Raw genomic sequence first — 14,495 nt, 5'->3', positions numbered from 1 at the left:
ATTTCCTGACAGTTAGAGCAATCAATCAGTGGAACAACTTGCTTCCAGAGGTCACGAATGCTCCAACACTGGAAGTCTTTAAGAAGATGTTGGATAGCTATTTGTCTGGAACGGTATAGGGTTTCCTGCCTAGGCAGGGGGTTGGACTAGAAGACCTCCAAGGTCCCTTCCAACTCTGCTATTGTATTGTATTGCATGGCAGCTCTGTGGGCACTTGCGCCGTCGCCATCTGCTCTTCTGGTTTCCAGCGCATGAATGCGCGTGCTGACCACCTGGTCTTCGGGTTTCCGGTGCTCCAGCATGTGCAACAACTGGATGGCTGGCGTGCATGTGCGCTCTGGAAACCCAAAGAGCAGGTGTCCGGTGCATGCATACACACCAGCTAACTGGTCCTTGAGTTTCCGGCCAGCAGCTGGCTGGGGAATTCTGGGAGTTGAAGTCCACAGGACTTAAAGTCACCAAGTTTGAGAAACACTGCGTTGGGGTCTCGTGAAATTAAGAACACGGTTGTTAAGTGAATCTGGCTTCCCCATTCACTTTGCTTGTCACAAAGTCGCAAAGGGGAAATCACTTGACCCTGGGACACGGCAACCGTCATAACTGTGAGCCAGTTGGCAAGCGCCTGAGTTTTGATCCCATGACCAACTGGGATGCTGCAAGGGTCATAATTGTCAGAAATGGTCATACTAAGTCACTTCTTTGGTGATGTTGTAACTTTGAACCGTCACTAAATGAACTGTTATAAATTGAGGTCTATCTGTTGTAGCTTAGAAACACCTGTGAGGATCCTTACTCCCACTGACGTACTCAGATTCTACTCTGGCGTGAGTCCGAGCTGGCAGCTGCCTTAGCTGCAAAATTGCTTTCTGAATCATAAGTTCTTTTGCAAACAAAGCATAAGAAGATAAAGATAACTCTTGCTGGCCAAAACCCCCCATGCTGCTCCTAGCGGTCGTCATGGCTGTGGTTGATGATGGGAAGAGGTGTGAGCATTGGTGGTGGAGGGCTTCTCAGAATATGCCCCATGGACTTCTTGCCCCTGAATGATTCAAGTCAGATTTCGGAGTGGGGGTTTTCAAGAAGAGATCTTCCTGCCCACCTCCCCTGCCAGTGATCAGATACTCTCCTGAACTTTACATTTAGAATTAATTCAATTAAATTAGGAATTGCTATTTTTATGTATGCCCAAAGATGATCTGCCCTTTCTGGACTGAGCAGGAGGGCCTTCACCATGTTTTCAGTACCACATTTCTTTCTTTCTTTCTTTCTTTCCTTCTTTCTTTCTTTTTTCCCTTCCTTCCTTCTTTCCTTCTTTCCTTCCCTTCATTCCTGTCTTTCTTTCCTTCCTTCTTTCTTTCTTTCCTTTCTTCTTTCTTTCTTTCTTTCTTTCTTTCTTTCTTTCTTTCTTTCCTTCCTTCCCTTCCTTCCTGTCTTTCTTTCCTTCCTTCCTTCTTCCCTTCCCTTCCTTCCTTCCTTCCTTCTATCCTTCCTTCTATCCTTCCTTCCTTCCTTCCTTCCTGTCTTTCTTCCTGTCTTCTGGTCTTCGTATCTTTCCTTCCTTCCTTCCGTCCTTCCTTCCTTCCTTCCTCCCTTCCTCCCTTCTTACCTTCCCTTTCTTTCTTTCTTTCTTTCTTTCTTTCTTTCTTTCTTTCTCTTCCTTCCTTCCTGTCTTCCTTCCTTCTATTTCTTTCTTTCCTTCCTTTTATTTCTTTCCTTCCTTCCTTCCTTTCCTTCCTTCCCTTCCTTCCTGTCTTTCTTTCCTTCCTTCCTTCTTTCCCTTCCCTTCCTTCCTGTTCTTTCTTTCTTTCTTTCTTTCTTTCTTTCTTTCTTTCTTTCTTTCTTTCTCTCTTACTTTCTTTCTTTCTTTCTCTCTTTCTCTCTTTCTTTCTTCCTTCCTTCCTGTCTTCCTCCCTCCCTTCTGCCAATCTGGCTTCCCCATTGATTTTGCTAGTCAGAAAGTTGCAAAAGGAGACCATAGGTCCCCGGGAGACCACAACCGTCATAAATATGAAGCCGTGGCCGTGCGTCTGAATTCTGATCGTGAGACTATGGGGATGCTACAATGATCATAAATGTGAAAAAAAGGGCCATAAATCTCTTTCTTTCAGTGCCGTTGTAACTTGGAACGGTTACTAAATGAACTGTTGTAAGTTGTAGATTACCTGCAATGCTATTGTCAAATTGTACTTACGATGAGGAAGTACAGGTAGTCCTTGACTTACAACAGTTCATTTTGTGACTGTTCAAAGTTGGAATGGCAAGGAAATAAGTGACTTATGGCCATTTTCACACTTACGACCTTTGCAGCATCCCCATGGTCATGTGATCAGTTTTCAGACGCAATTGTTCCATATTTATGACTCTTGCAGTGTCCTGGAGTCACGTAATCCCCTTTTGCGACAAGCAAAGTCAATCGGGATGCCAGATACGCTTAAGAGCCGGGCTACTAACCTATCAACTGCAGGGATTCACTTAACAACTGTGACTAAGTCAACTCCACGCCAAAACTTGCCAGAATTGGCAAGCCGAGCATGAATCGGCCTTCAAACCTATAAAAGCCTTCATTCTGTCCACCGCAATGGAGGCTATTCTGGGTCACCTCTAATTCCCCTTGCGCTTTAATTCCGATGTGGAAACGTTTGCTGAGTTACGGGGAATTCTGGGAGTTGAAGTCCACGCATCTTAAAAGTTGCTAAGGTTAAGAAACGCCGGATTGGACATCAGGAGGAACTTGACAGGAAGAGCTCTTCCTTAGTGGAACATGTTATAGCTTGGAGTGGTTTCTTCCCCTTTGCTGGAGCTTTTATTTTTCGCAGTTTAACACTTTATTGAGATGTAAAATACTGTAAAATCCAAAAACAAACAGAAAAGCCGTGGGGAGGAAAAGGAAGAAGAGAGGTGAGGAAGGATAAGACAAAAAGAAAGAAAAAGGAGCATTGACTTCCGACTCTCTCAAATGACAACTTTTTTTCTCTTTTTTCATAAGAATTATGAACCAGCCATTTCTTTATCGTTGCATGCTGAGAGAGGGTTCACGTGCACGCAACAGCCCGCCCGCATGCCCGCACCCATAATGTCTGCCCACGCACGATCCCCTCGCGTTCCCTCCTCCCTCTGTGCATGCGCAATCTTTCCCCCGCGCTCCCCCCCTCCGTGCATGCGCGCGACACCCCCCCTTCCAGTTTTGGTTCCTAGAGACCTCTCTGCAGCCGGGAGGGCACTCACATCTGCAGTGGAGCTGAGCTAGGGGCAACGGCTCGTATGTATTGCAGAGAGGGTTTCTCCGTGCCATAGGTTCGCCATCACGGCTTTAGCGGGTTGAACTTGATGGCCTCTTAGGTTGCTCCTGTGATTCTATGAAATCTGGAGGAAACCACGTTGAGGTAACATCCTGTTTATAATTGGAAATAAATCTGAAATTGAAATGATAGGGTGTCTGTGTTTTGCACCCCTCCAAATAGAGCAGTTTATACTTTTTCACACTTGCAACGACGTAGCCTCCTCTTGGTCGCAGGATACAAATTTGAACACTTGGCAACCGACTCGTATTTATGACGGTTGCAGTATCCCAGGACCATGCGACTTTCTGACAAGCAGAGTCAATGGGGAAGCAGATTCACTTAACAACCTTGTGACTAACTTCACATCTGCAATGATTCGCCTAACACCGGTGGCAAGAAAGGTCGCAAAATGGGGCCAAACTCACTTAACAATTATTGCACTTACCAACAGAAATGTTGGGCTCTATTGTTGGTCATATGTCGAGGACTACCTGCAGTCAATATGGTAACATACTCAATTTTCTTTTATTTGTCTGATTAAAAATCAGAATAATAGGTGTGTGGACTTATTTCCAATGTGGTAGAGATCCATATTCTTGTCTGACTTGTCTGTCTGTCTGTCTGTCTGTCTGTCTGTCTGTCTGTCTGTCTGTCTGTCTGTCTGTCTGTCTGTCTGTCTGTCTGTCTGTCTGTCTGTCTGTCTGTCTATCTATCTATCTATCTATCTATCTATCTATCTATCTATCTATCTATCTATCTATCATCTAAATGGCTCTGTGTGTTTATGTGTGTGTGTGTGTGTGTGTGTTTTCAGCTTAACTCTGGAGCAATTTTAACCAAACGTGGTACACATATGACTTACTCTCTGGAGAAAATTACTGGGGGGGGGGGAAGAAACCCCTAACAACCCTCAGGGTGTGTGTTCTGTTAAGATGCAGCCTGTTATGCCTTAAAATGGCTTCTACTGTACTGCCATAAAATGGCTTCTACTGTACAGCGCAGTGGAATCGCCATGGTAACGGCTTCACAGTACTGCATAAGGGGGCTCCTCCCGGTAAGGGGGAAAATCTAACATTAGAAATTACGTTTGGTCCACACATTTTCCCCTTATAAATAAATACCCGGGCAACCCAGGGTTATCAGCTAGTATCTTTTTTTTAAAAAGAAAGTATTGCTCCATGCTGTTCGAGCACAATTCAACCTTAACCACTTCAAGACCTGTGGCACTTCAACTCCCAGGATTCCTTAGTCAGCCTTTTACTGGCTGGGGAATTCTGGGAATTGAAGTCCCCACTTGCCAAAGCCGAGCTCTTTGTTTGCACACGTTCGCGGTTCATGCAAACGATGCCCCATCACTTCTCTTCTGTGAGTTATCGGAACCATTAATCACGAACTGCACACTTTTTTCTTCCTCCACCCCCCCTCCCCCGGCTCCCCCACTCCGCAAGTTCCTTTGTTCCGCTTTAGGTTCACCGAGGACTCCAAACTCAGGTTAATTCAGGTCAGGGCGCGAAGCTAGCTCCCTTCGGGGTGCGAGCGACTCCCAGCTTCATATGACATGGTTTTGAATTCTGCACCTCGTGGTTGTTTTTTTTTTAGGCTGGTTTCTCTTTCGGTCAGCTTTTCGGCGAAGCCTCGTGACCCTTCTAATTTTAACCTTTGGTACTAGCTTGCTGTGGTGGGTGGGTGGGGGATATGTCTGCACCAAATAAAAGAGGGGGGAGATGGGACAAAACCCCAAACTTTAGGAAACCGAGAACTCCAGAGCCTTATGGCAAAGGGAGAGAGAAAAGGGCTGAGATTGGAGCTGGTGGAGAAGGGGGGAGGATAAACTTTCTGCTCCCCACCGTCGTCCTCTTCTTCTTTTTTCTTTCTTTCTTTCTTGTTTTTTTTTTTAAATTCCAGCCCTTGGGTACATATCTGCCGTGTTTACACTGACTCTGTGGTTTAAATTACACAGCAGTACAGTAATTCTGTGCTCATTGCCAGTAATTTCACTGACTTACCAAGCAAGCTTTATTTCCTGAAAAAAATCAGGCGGGCAGGGCTTAGAGGAAGAAAGCGCCCGTCCCCTTGATGACTAAACCAATCGCTACCAGCGAGAGAGTTTGCTTCGTGTTTTTCCCTTCTTCTTTTCTCTTTTAGTGGTAGGCAGAGAAAAGAACCGGCTTTCTCCCAATCTCGCTTGACGTTACAGCCTTCTTTTCTCCTCCTCCGCTACCATCGACCTTCTCCGTCTCCCCACCTAAAAGACCCATTCTTGGTGTGTGTCTCTCCTCTCTTTTTTCGAAGTTCATGCCAGATCTTCGGGCTCCGTGGCTCTTTTTGGGCTGGACCCTGACACACGAGCTGTCATGAGTCTAGCCTTGCCAACCTTCACGCTAGGAAACGTCCGCTTAGCCACGCTGCCGGAGTCCAGCCTGTGTCGTTTTTCGCTGCATGCTGGCTTAACATGTCCCAGGTGCAGTTTGGCTCAAGTACGCTTCGCTCTTCAAGGTAATTTTTCCAACCCTCCCTGTGGAAGGAAGAAGGCTGACCGCGAATGTCTGCTCACATGTCTTTTTTTTGAGGGGGGGGGTATTCCTTTCCTTAGAAGAGGAGGGGTAGGTTGGAGGGGAAACGGAGGTGATGGTGGGCAGGTGGTGAAGGGGGCCGTTCAAAAGCTCTCCACTCACTTTGTTTCCTTGGCAAATGGCAGGTTAGGTTGCCTTGCCCATGGCCAAGGTCTCCGGTGCTTTGAAGGAGAGGCATCGATGGGCAAATTGTTTGAAGGAAAAGACAGGGAGAGTTTTCTGCACAGCATTTCCCCCCCCCCCCCCCAGTGGTTTTATTTGGTTTAAAAAAAAGTCTCCGGGAAGAACAGTTGGCTTTTTGGTTCCGAAAAAAAAATAGAATAGAATAGAATAGAATTCTTTATTGGCCAAGTGTGATTGGGCACACAAGGAATTTGTCTTTGGTGCATAGACAGATAGAATTTGTCTCGGTGTACATAAAAAAGAAAAGATGCATTAGATGTTTTCTGAAATATTTTTTGCCCCTGGAGCTAGGATTAAGTGAAACTTTGCATCAGGAAAAGGGCACGAAAGTGTGTGTGGTGGTAGTTTGCTTCTCTGCCTTCCATGGGTTTAGATAAGGTCTTCTCCCCCAAAATTGCAGGGACTCCTCAAATGTTTTTCCATGTGGGATGGGTAGAGGAGGAAGCTTAGTCAGGAAATCGGAATGATTTGAAATGAGGAAGGTTGTAAAAATGCCCTCAACTTCAGTTTGGCGTTCTTTAAAACTCTTGCCTATATAAATTCGGTATATATTCAGATCAGTTGCTAAACATTGCTGCCTTAAGAGTTTTTTTATATTTCTCTTTGCATGCCATCAGTGAACGAAAGGTGTGATTGATGCCAATAAATTATTTGCCTTTTAATTCCCTGCTGTAGATTAGTGGGGTGTGCTTATATCTAAAGCACCATTTCAGGTATATTCGTACCAAAACTCTGACTGAAATAAGGTAGTGACATATGATGCGATTGGGTGTCATAAATAAACTGGACGCCAATCCTTGTTTTATCCCTACCTCTTAGCCTGCTCCGCTTTACAAGACTCTTGTGAGAATAAAATAGGATCTCAATGGATAAAAAGGACGAGAACTATATAAATTGGGCAGAAAGATTTTGATCTCGAAATAGTAGTTAAAGCAGCGGTTCTCAATTTGGAATCTGCTGATCCCTGGGGGGGAGGGAGATCCCTGGGACAGGAGGTTCGCAAATTGCTTGTTCATTCCGGTGCTTAAAATTTTGACTTAAATCTTGGGGGGGTTCCGTGGCCACAAAAGGTATTTAAAGGGGGATGAAGAAAAAGTGAAGAAATCATGAGTTGAAAGCATCGCTTGGAAGGTCTCTCTTTTTGTTAAAAAATAAAATAAAGCAGCGTAAACCAAAAGCAGATGAATTAGCCGATGGATTATTCTGTCTTCCAGTTAGAAGGGTTAAAGATGGTTTTAGGGAAAGGCAATTAAAAAGAAAATTGAGCAGAGACGCCACTCCTCTTAATTTAGGCTAACTTGGATTAAATTTCTATGAAAACGATGCAGGGCTTAAATTTCTTGGATCTGGAGGAGGAGAAAGGCACGATCAAAAGGCGTGCTTCATTTGTATTTATTTTTGGTTCCCTGGAGGTTTACACAATTAACAGAATAAAGGTGATTATGTTTAATAGCTGCTTGAAGCTTCTTCTTTGGCCAGGAGCAGCACACAGGTATTGTTAAGTTTCTAGCACCCGTTGGAAGTAGAGCTCAGCCACGGCCGTACTAATTTGCTATTGAATGTTGATCTCCAGCCTGCGTCTTTCTTAAATCCCTTGAAACAGGTGGTGACCGGGATCTCTGTGAAATATGAACTTGCATCGGAAAGAATGTCTTTAGCTAAGATCTCCTAATATGAAATTATTTCAGTCATTTGGCTCGGCCACCAAAGCTCCGAAAAGGACCAGGCAGCGTTGATGGAAATGTGTCTTTTCACACCTCAACATCTTCCCTAGTTTAACGACAAGTCTCCAATTTGCTCACCGATTTTTCGGCTCTGAATTTTCATAGGCACCCCTGAATTTTTAGCCAAAAAACTTGGCGTGCCCCGAACCAAGTTTCTTCTACAGTGTTTTGCACTGACAAGCTTTGTCAGTTGTCTGGGATGGGAAATTTTAGGAAGTTGTCCGGAGTGGGAAGCAGCCAGCCCACACTTTTCAAGGAAGGATTTCAAACGCAGCCCCTTTTCCCCACTTCCCCAAAATGCCCTCTTTCCTCATTTTTCCTCCTAGTTCTGTTTTTTTTTTCAACCTGGGGCATCTGATGAAGATGTTCTCGCTGTGACAAGCGGCCGCTTTGTTCTTGGAAAGCAGTGGCTAGAAAGGTGAATTCCATGGGAATTCATTGTTAGGATGCTTTTGATGAGAGTTTCTTGCAGCTCACGCATTACATGCCATGGCATATACCCGTGATGGCGAGCCTATGGCATGTCTCTGCGGGCACGTGAGTTGTCGCCCTAGCTGAGCTGGACAGCGCATGCGCCTCCCGCCAACCAGCTGATTTTTGGGTCATACGCATGGGAACGGGGGGGTGGGTGTCAAGCACAGGAGGGTGTGGCCCCTTTTTGGTCCCGCTAGGGATGGGGGTTGCGCATGCATGCGCGGAGGGGAGTGCAGGGGGCGCATGTGCAGGGGGTAGGGGTTGCGCAGTGGAGGTCACGTATGCATTGCATTATGGACGCGCGATGACAAAAAGGTTAGCTATCACTGGAGAATACAGTATGTAGTGCTTTCTACATCACTAGCATCTTAAACACAATGGGATTTGGCAGGGGGTTGGACTAGAAGACCTCCAAGGTCCCTTCCAACTCTAGTATTGTATTGTATTGTATTATTGGATTGATTGATTGATTGCTTGATTGATTGATTCCATCTTATGACAGGAGAATTGTTTGTTTGTTTATTATTTATATTATTATTTATTTATTCCGCCCTTCTGACAGATTGTTCTCGGCTTGCAACCATAACTGACCCCAACATTGCTGTAGCCAAGCGAGACATTAGTTCAGTGAATTTTGCCTCATTCTACGACCTTTCTTGTTGTTGAACCACTGCAGCTTTTAAGTTAGTAACGTGGTTGTGAAGTGGATCTGGCTTCCCCCGTTGACTTTTGCAGGTCAGAAGGGCACAAAAGGGGATCATGTGACCCAAGGACGCTGCAGCCGTCATAGGAGCCAGTTGCCCAACATTCAAGTTTTAATCACATGGCCATGCATGGGATGCTGCAATGATAGTTAAGTGCTGTTGTAACTTCGAACGTTCACAAAATGAATAGTTGTAAATTGAGGATATACCATTCATAGCCTGTATACACCATACCTGTATACACCATTCATAGCCATTACCCTATTCCCTTTGGGAGTAAGGAACATGATGCCAAGCCACAAGGAATAGAATGGGATAGGGATAGGGCAAGGGAAGGAATAGAATAGAATAGAATAGAATAGAATAGAATAGAATAGAATAGAATAGAATAGAATAGAATTCTTTATTGGCCAAGTGTGATTGGACACAAAAGGAATTTGTTTTTGGTGCAGATGCTCTCAGCGTACATAAAAAGATACATTAATCAAGAATCATAAGGTACAACACTATTAGAATAGAATAGAATAGGAATAGAATAGAATAGAATATAATTCTTTATTGGCCAAGTGTGATTGGACACAAAAGGAATTTGTCTTTGGTGCATATTCTCTCAGCGTACATAAAAAGATACATTCATCAAGAATCATAAGGTACAACACTATTGGAATAGAATAGAATAGGAATAGAATAGAATAGAATAGAATAGAATAACAGAGTTGGAAGGGACCTGGGAGGTCTTCTAGTCCAACCCCGTGCCTAGGCAGGAAACCCTGATACCGTTTCAGACAAATGGCTATCCAACATCTTCTTAAAGACTTCCAGTGTTGGGGCATTCACAACTTCTGGAGGCAACTTCTGTTCCACGGATTAATTGTTCTCACTGTCAGGAAATTTCTCCTCAGTTCTAGGTTGCTTCTCTCCCTGATTAAGGAAAAATAGAAAAGAGCAAGCAAAATTATCTCACAAGAAAAAGATAAGGAAATATAGCTACATTTGCCATATGCTATACTCACCTCCAGTTTTTTAGGCTCTTATCATCAGTAACCTGAAATTGGACGCAATTCTTTCACGGCAGACACTTCATATCTACATCCATTGATATTTTTTTTTAACCAACGTCTTCTCATTTTAGCCTCTTCGCATTCATTTTTATTTTATATTTATCCTGGCATATCCAATTCTTCTTTCAATAAAAACAAATTTGGCAATAGCACGCTGTTAAAACTTACCAATTTAGCTTTACGTTCCCACAAATATCATCGCTTGCCAGAAATCGCGCACTATCCACTGTCTTCCTGTTTGTATTTTTTAAAAATGTCTTCACCCATCCTCCTGCCTTGAATAAACCTTCCACCAAGGCTATCCAAATTCATTTTTTGAATTTATTTGTAATTTTAACCTTTACAACTCCCCACGTGTGAGACTGAACAGTTAACATGGATGGTTTTTTCCCTGCTCAGTCGTGTCCGATTCTCGGAGAGTACCCGGAGAAGTCCCATCTGGTTTCTTGGAAAGGTTTTTTAAAAGTGGTTTACCATTGCCTCCTGCTCAGGGCTGAGAGAGACTGACTGGCTCAAAATCACCTCCAGCTTCATGGCTAAGGCAGGACTGGAGCTTACTGTCTCCTGGTGATTGGTCCAAAGTCACCAAGCTGCCTATCATGCCTAAGGTGGGGCTAGAAGTTACCATCTTCTAGTGATTTGCCCACCCAACTGGTTTTCATGTCTAAGACAGGACTAGAACTCCCAGTCTCCTGGTGATTGGTGCAACATCATCCAACTAGTTTTCATGTCTAAGAAGTCAGGACTAGAACTCCCAGTCTCCTGGTGATTGGTGCAAAATCACCCAACTGGTTTTCATGTCTAAGACAGGACTAGAACTCCCAGTCTCCTGGTGATTGGTGCAAAATCACCCAACTAGTTTTCATGTCTAAGAAGTCAGGACTAGAACTCCCAGTCTCCTGGTGATTGGTGTAAAATCACCCTACTGGTTTTCATGTCTGAGACAGGACTAGAACTCCCAGTCTCCTGGTGATTGGTGCAAAATCACCCTACTGGTTTTCATGTCTGAGACAGGACTAGAACTCCCAGTCTCCTGGTGATTGGTGCAACATCATCCAACTAGTTTTCATGTCTAAGAAGACAGGACTAGAACTCCCAGTCTCCTGGTGATTGGTGCAAAATCACCCTACTGGTTTTCATGTCTAAGACAAGACTAGCACCCACAGTCTCCTGGTGAATGACCTAGCAGCCTTTCATGCCTATGGCAGGACTAGAACTCACTGTCTCCCAGGTTCTAGCATGGTGCCTTAACCATTACCCCAAATTGGCCTTCTTAACATGCATTAAAACAATAGAACTAACAACAGCAATAACAACATTCCAGTGGATCCAGAGCAGTGTTGGTCAACCTCAGCAACTTTAATATGTGTGAACTACAGCTCCCAGAATTCCCCGATTGGGAATCCTGGGAATTGAAATCCACACTTCCTAAAGTTGTTGAAGTTGATTAGCACTGCTTATAGCAGGAGGAAAATGTCAAAGAATTGCAGTGTTAGTATTTGCTCGCTCCAGAAGGATCCCCAATAAAAGAGGGAATGCAGCTGTATTTATTACAGTATTTATTTGTAAATGGAGTATTTATTTATTTATTCCATTTATATGTTTTGTACATTGCGAATTTATATAGCCACATATTCAGCACACAAGCCAGGGCAGCACAGATCACTAAAAAAAATATGAATAATCCTTTCACTGAATTATAAATCCCTTGAAAAAAATACCAAATTGGCATTGTGTTTGTTATTTTTTTAATAAGGGTTTTCCATGCTTTCCAGCAGAATTCTTCTCTCATTCCTTCTTTGGAAGAATCACTAATTAAATTAAATCAGTCCTAACTAAATACATTAAATTAAACTAAAAACAAATAATTAAACTCCGCATCTTTCGTAAAGGCCTTAAAACCTGGCTCTTCTGATTGGCCTGAAGCCCGGACGGTGGGGAGGTTAGGTCATCTTGGGATTGGTTAGTAGATGAGAAGAGCCCACCTCCTCTCTATTGTATATCCCTCCCTTCCACCATGTTCGCTGTTTCTTCGTTCGTTTTAATGTGCATTTACTATCTTACCGTTTTAATTCTTTTGTAATATTGTTTTATTGTAAGCTGCCCAGAGTCACAGGACAGTACAATGGGCAGTGAATAAATTTAATTAATTAATTAATTCTGGGAGTATGTTTCCACCTCATGAGTAACCCCATAAAAAACTAAATGGGATATGAAATTCAGCTTTGTGCCACACCCGAAATTTGGGTTTCCTTATCTGTGGGACGATCAATAACCTTTACTCAACGTACCATTTGCAATTTATGGCTTTGTTAGGGATGAACTGCATGAATGGAAAGTGTTCAGTTTAATGCCCAGTAATAACAATTATCCCTACCTTTCGTTGTTCTCCTAATTTCTCTGCATTTCTTTTTTTTTTTAAGTTTTTTTAAAATTCTCCTATATACAATTATAGGTATACATTCACATAGCTGTTGTTCTTTACATTTATTATTCCATATAAAAGGTTAGAATATATGTTCTGGGTTGCTTTGATTACCATCCCATACACCAATTTTAACACCACCTTATTTTTCCTTTTCTTTTCTCCCTCCCTCCCTCCTCTGCTTCCTTCCTTCCCCCTCTCCTTTCCCTTTCCTTCTTTCCTTACCTCTCCCCTACTCCTCTCTTCCTCTTCCCCTTCCTACCCTCTCTCCTTCTCTTCCCCTCCTTTCCAGCCTTCCTCTCCTTTCCTCTTTCTTCCTTCCCTCCTCTTCCTCTTTTCTCCTCTCCTCCTCTCCTCCTTTCTTTTTCTGTTGTTGTGGTTGTCTCTTTTCAGCTCTCAATTTGTATTTCTTTGGATGATATTCCCGCAAGCCCAATTAGTTTGATTTCACTTCTTATTCCCTTTCCTTTGCTTACCTATCCTAACTACATTTTTCCCCTTATATCTCACTACTTTCTCTATATTTCTTAATCGTATCCCTACATCTGAATTTTGATTACGAGATCATGGGTGTACTACAACCATCCCAGTGGTGGGTTTCAATTTTTTTTAGAACCTCTTCTGTAGGTGTGGCTTACTTTGTGGGAGTGGCTTTACCGGCCATGTGACTGGGTGGGAGTGGCTTACCAGCCATGTGACCGGGTGGGAGTAGCTTGCAGCCATGTGACTGGGAGGGAGTGGCTTGCCAGCCATGTGACTGGGTGGGAGTGGCCAACTTGTAAAATGTGATGAAACTCACTTAACAACGCTCTTGCTTATCAACCAAAATGTTGGCTCAGAAACTCTGGCATTTGAAGCACGCAAGTCTTAAAGCTGTCAAGTTACAAGACCCTTGAACCCCTAATCCTTTAGGAAAAAAAACCCCAGGGGTGTTCAAACTTGACAGCTTTAAGACTTGTGGACTTCAACTCCCAGAATTCCTCCTCCAGTCATGTTGGCTCAGGAACTCTGGCACTGAAGTGTGCAAGTCTTAAAGCTGTCAAGTTACAAGACCCTCACACCCCTAACCCTTTAGAAAAAAAAACAGGGGTGTTCAAACTTGACAGCTTTAAGACTTTTGGACTTCAACTCCCAGAATTCCTCCTCTCGCTCTTCATCTTGATGATGTACAGACGGGTGGGGGGAGGGAGCTGGAACCGGTTATAAACAGCACAGTAGATTTGTGGAACCTCTTCTATAGAAGAGGGTAGAACTGGCAGGAACCCACCCCTGAACCATCCTAAGTGTGAGAAGGGGTCATAAGTTACTTTTTTTCAGTATCATCATAACCTTAATGGTCACTAAATGAACTATTGTAAGTCGAGGAGTACCTGTATTTGCAACAATTTGTTTAATGACTGCTTGAAGTTACAACAGCTCTGTAAAAAGTGACTTACGACTGTTTTTCACACTTACGATGGTTGTAGCACCCCCATGATCACAGTCAAAATTCAGGTCCTTGTAACTGACCCGTATTTGGTACCAATAAAGGAGAATATTTGTAGCTCAGGGTTGAAATAAGGACTCATATTTATGACAGTTGCAGAGTTCTGTGATCGTATGATCACATCTTGTGATCTTCTCACAAGCGAAGTCAATGGGGAAGCCAGAATCACTTAACAACTTTGTTGCTAACTGAACAACTGCAGTCATTCACTCAAGGACTGTGTCAAGAAAAGTCGTAAAACGGGGGGAAAAAAATCACTTAACAAATGTCTCACTTAGCAACAGAAATTTTGGCCTCAGTTGAGGTCGTAACTGGAGAATTAACTATACTTTAAGCATCATCACAGGTTGTTTGACAAGATATTAGAGAGGATTGTAGTGAAAAACACTACAGCTTAGTCCTCAGCTTACAACTACAACTGGGATCAGAATTTCCATTCATAAGCAAGATGTTACCAAGGAGTCATGCCCGATTTTTATGACCATTTTACCAAATCACTGCCAGTTGTTAAGTGAACAACATTGTCATTCAATGAATCTGGCTTTTCCCCCCGTTGTCTTTGCTTGTCGGAAACCAGCTGGGAA

General features: G+C 43.4%; 1 protein-coding gene across 6 annotated transcripts in view; it reads left to right on the top strand.

Moving 5' to 3' along the window:
• Positions 1-14,495, top strand: part of SBNO2 (strawberry notch homolog 2) — a 146,234-nt gene that overhangs the window by 71,018 nt on the left and 60,721 nt on the right. Inside the window, exon 1 of one of the 6 annotated variants that reach the window (XM_081958076.1) lies at positions 5,504-5,777. The exons of the other annotated variants lie outside the window; for them this stretch is intronic. The gene's annotated coding sequence lies outside the window, so the exon portion shown is untranslated. Of the gene's footprint in view, positions 1-5,503; positions 5,778-14,495 lie in introns of those variants that run through there. 6 annotated transcript variants of the gene reach the window in all.

Source organism: Natrix helvetica, assembly GCF_964273705.1.
Source record: "Natrix helvetica genome assembly, chromosome: 1".
Classification (NCBI taxonomy): Eukaryota; Metazoa; Chordata; class Lepidosauria; order Squamata; family Natricidae; genus Natrix; species Natrix helvetica.
This window is presented reverse-complemented; position numbering and strand designations above follow the sequence as displayed.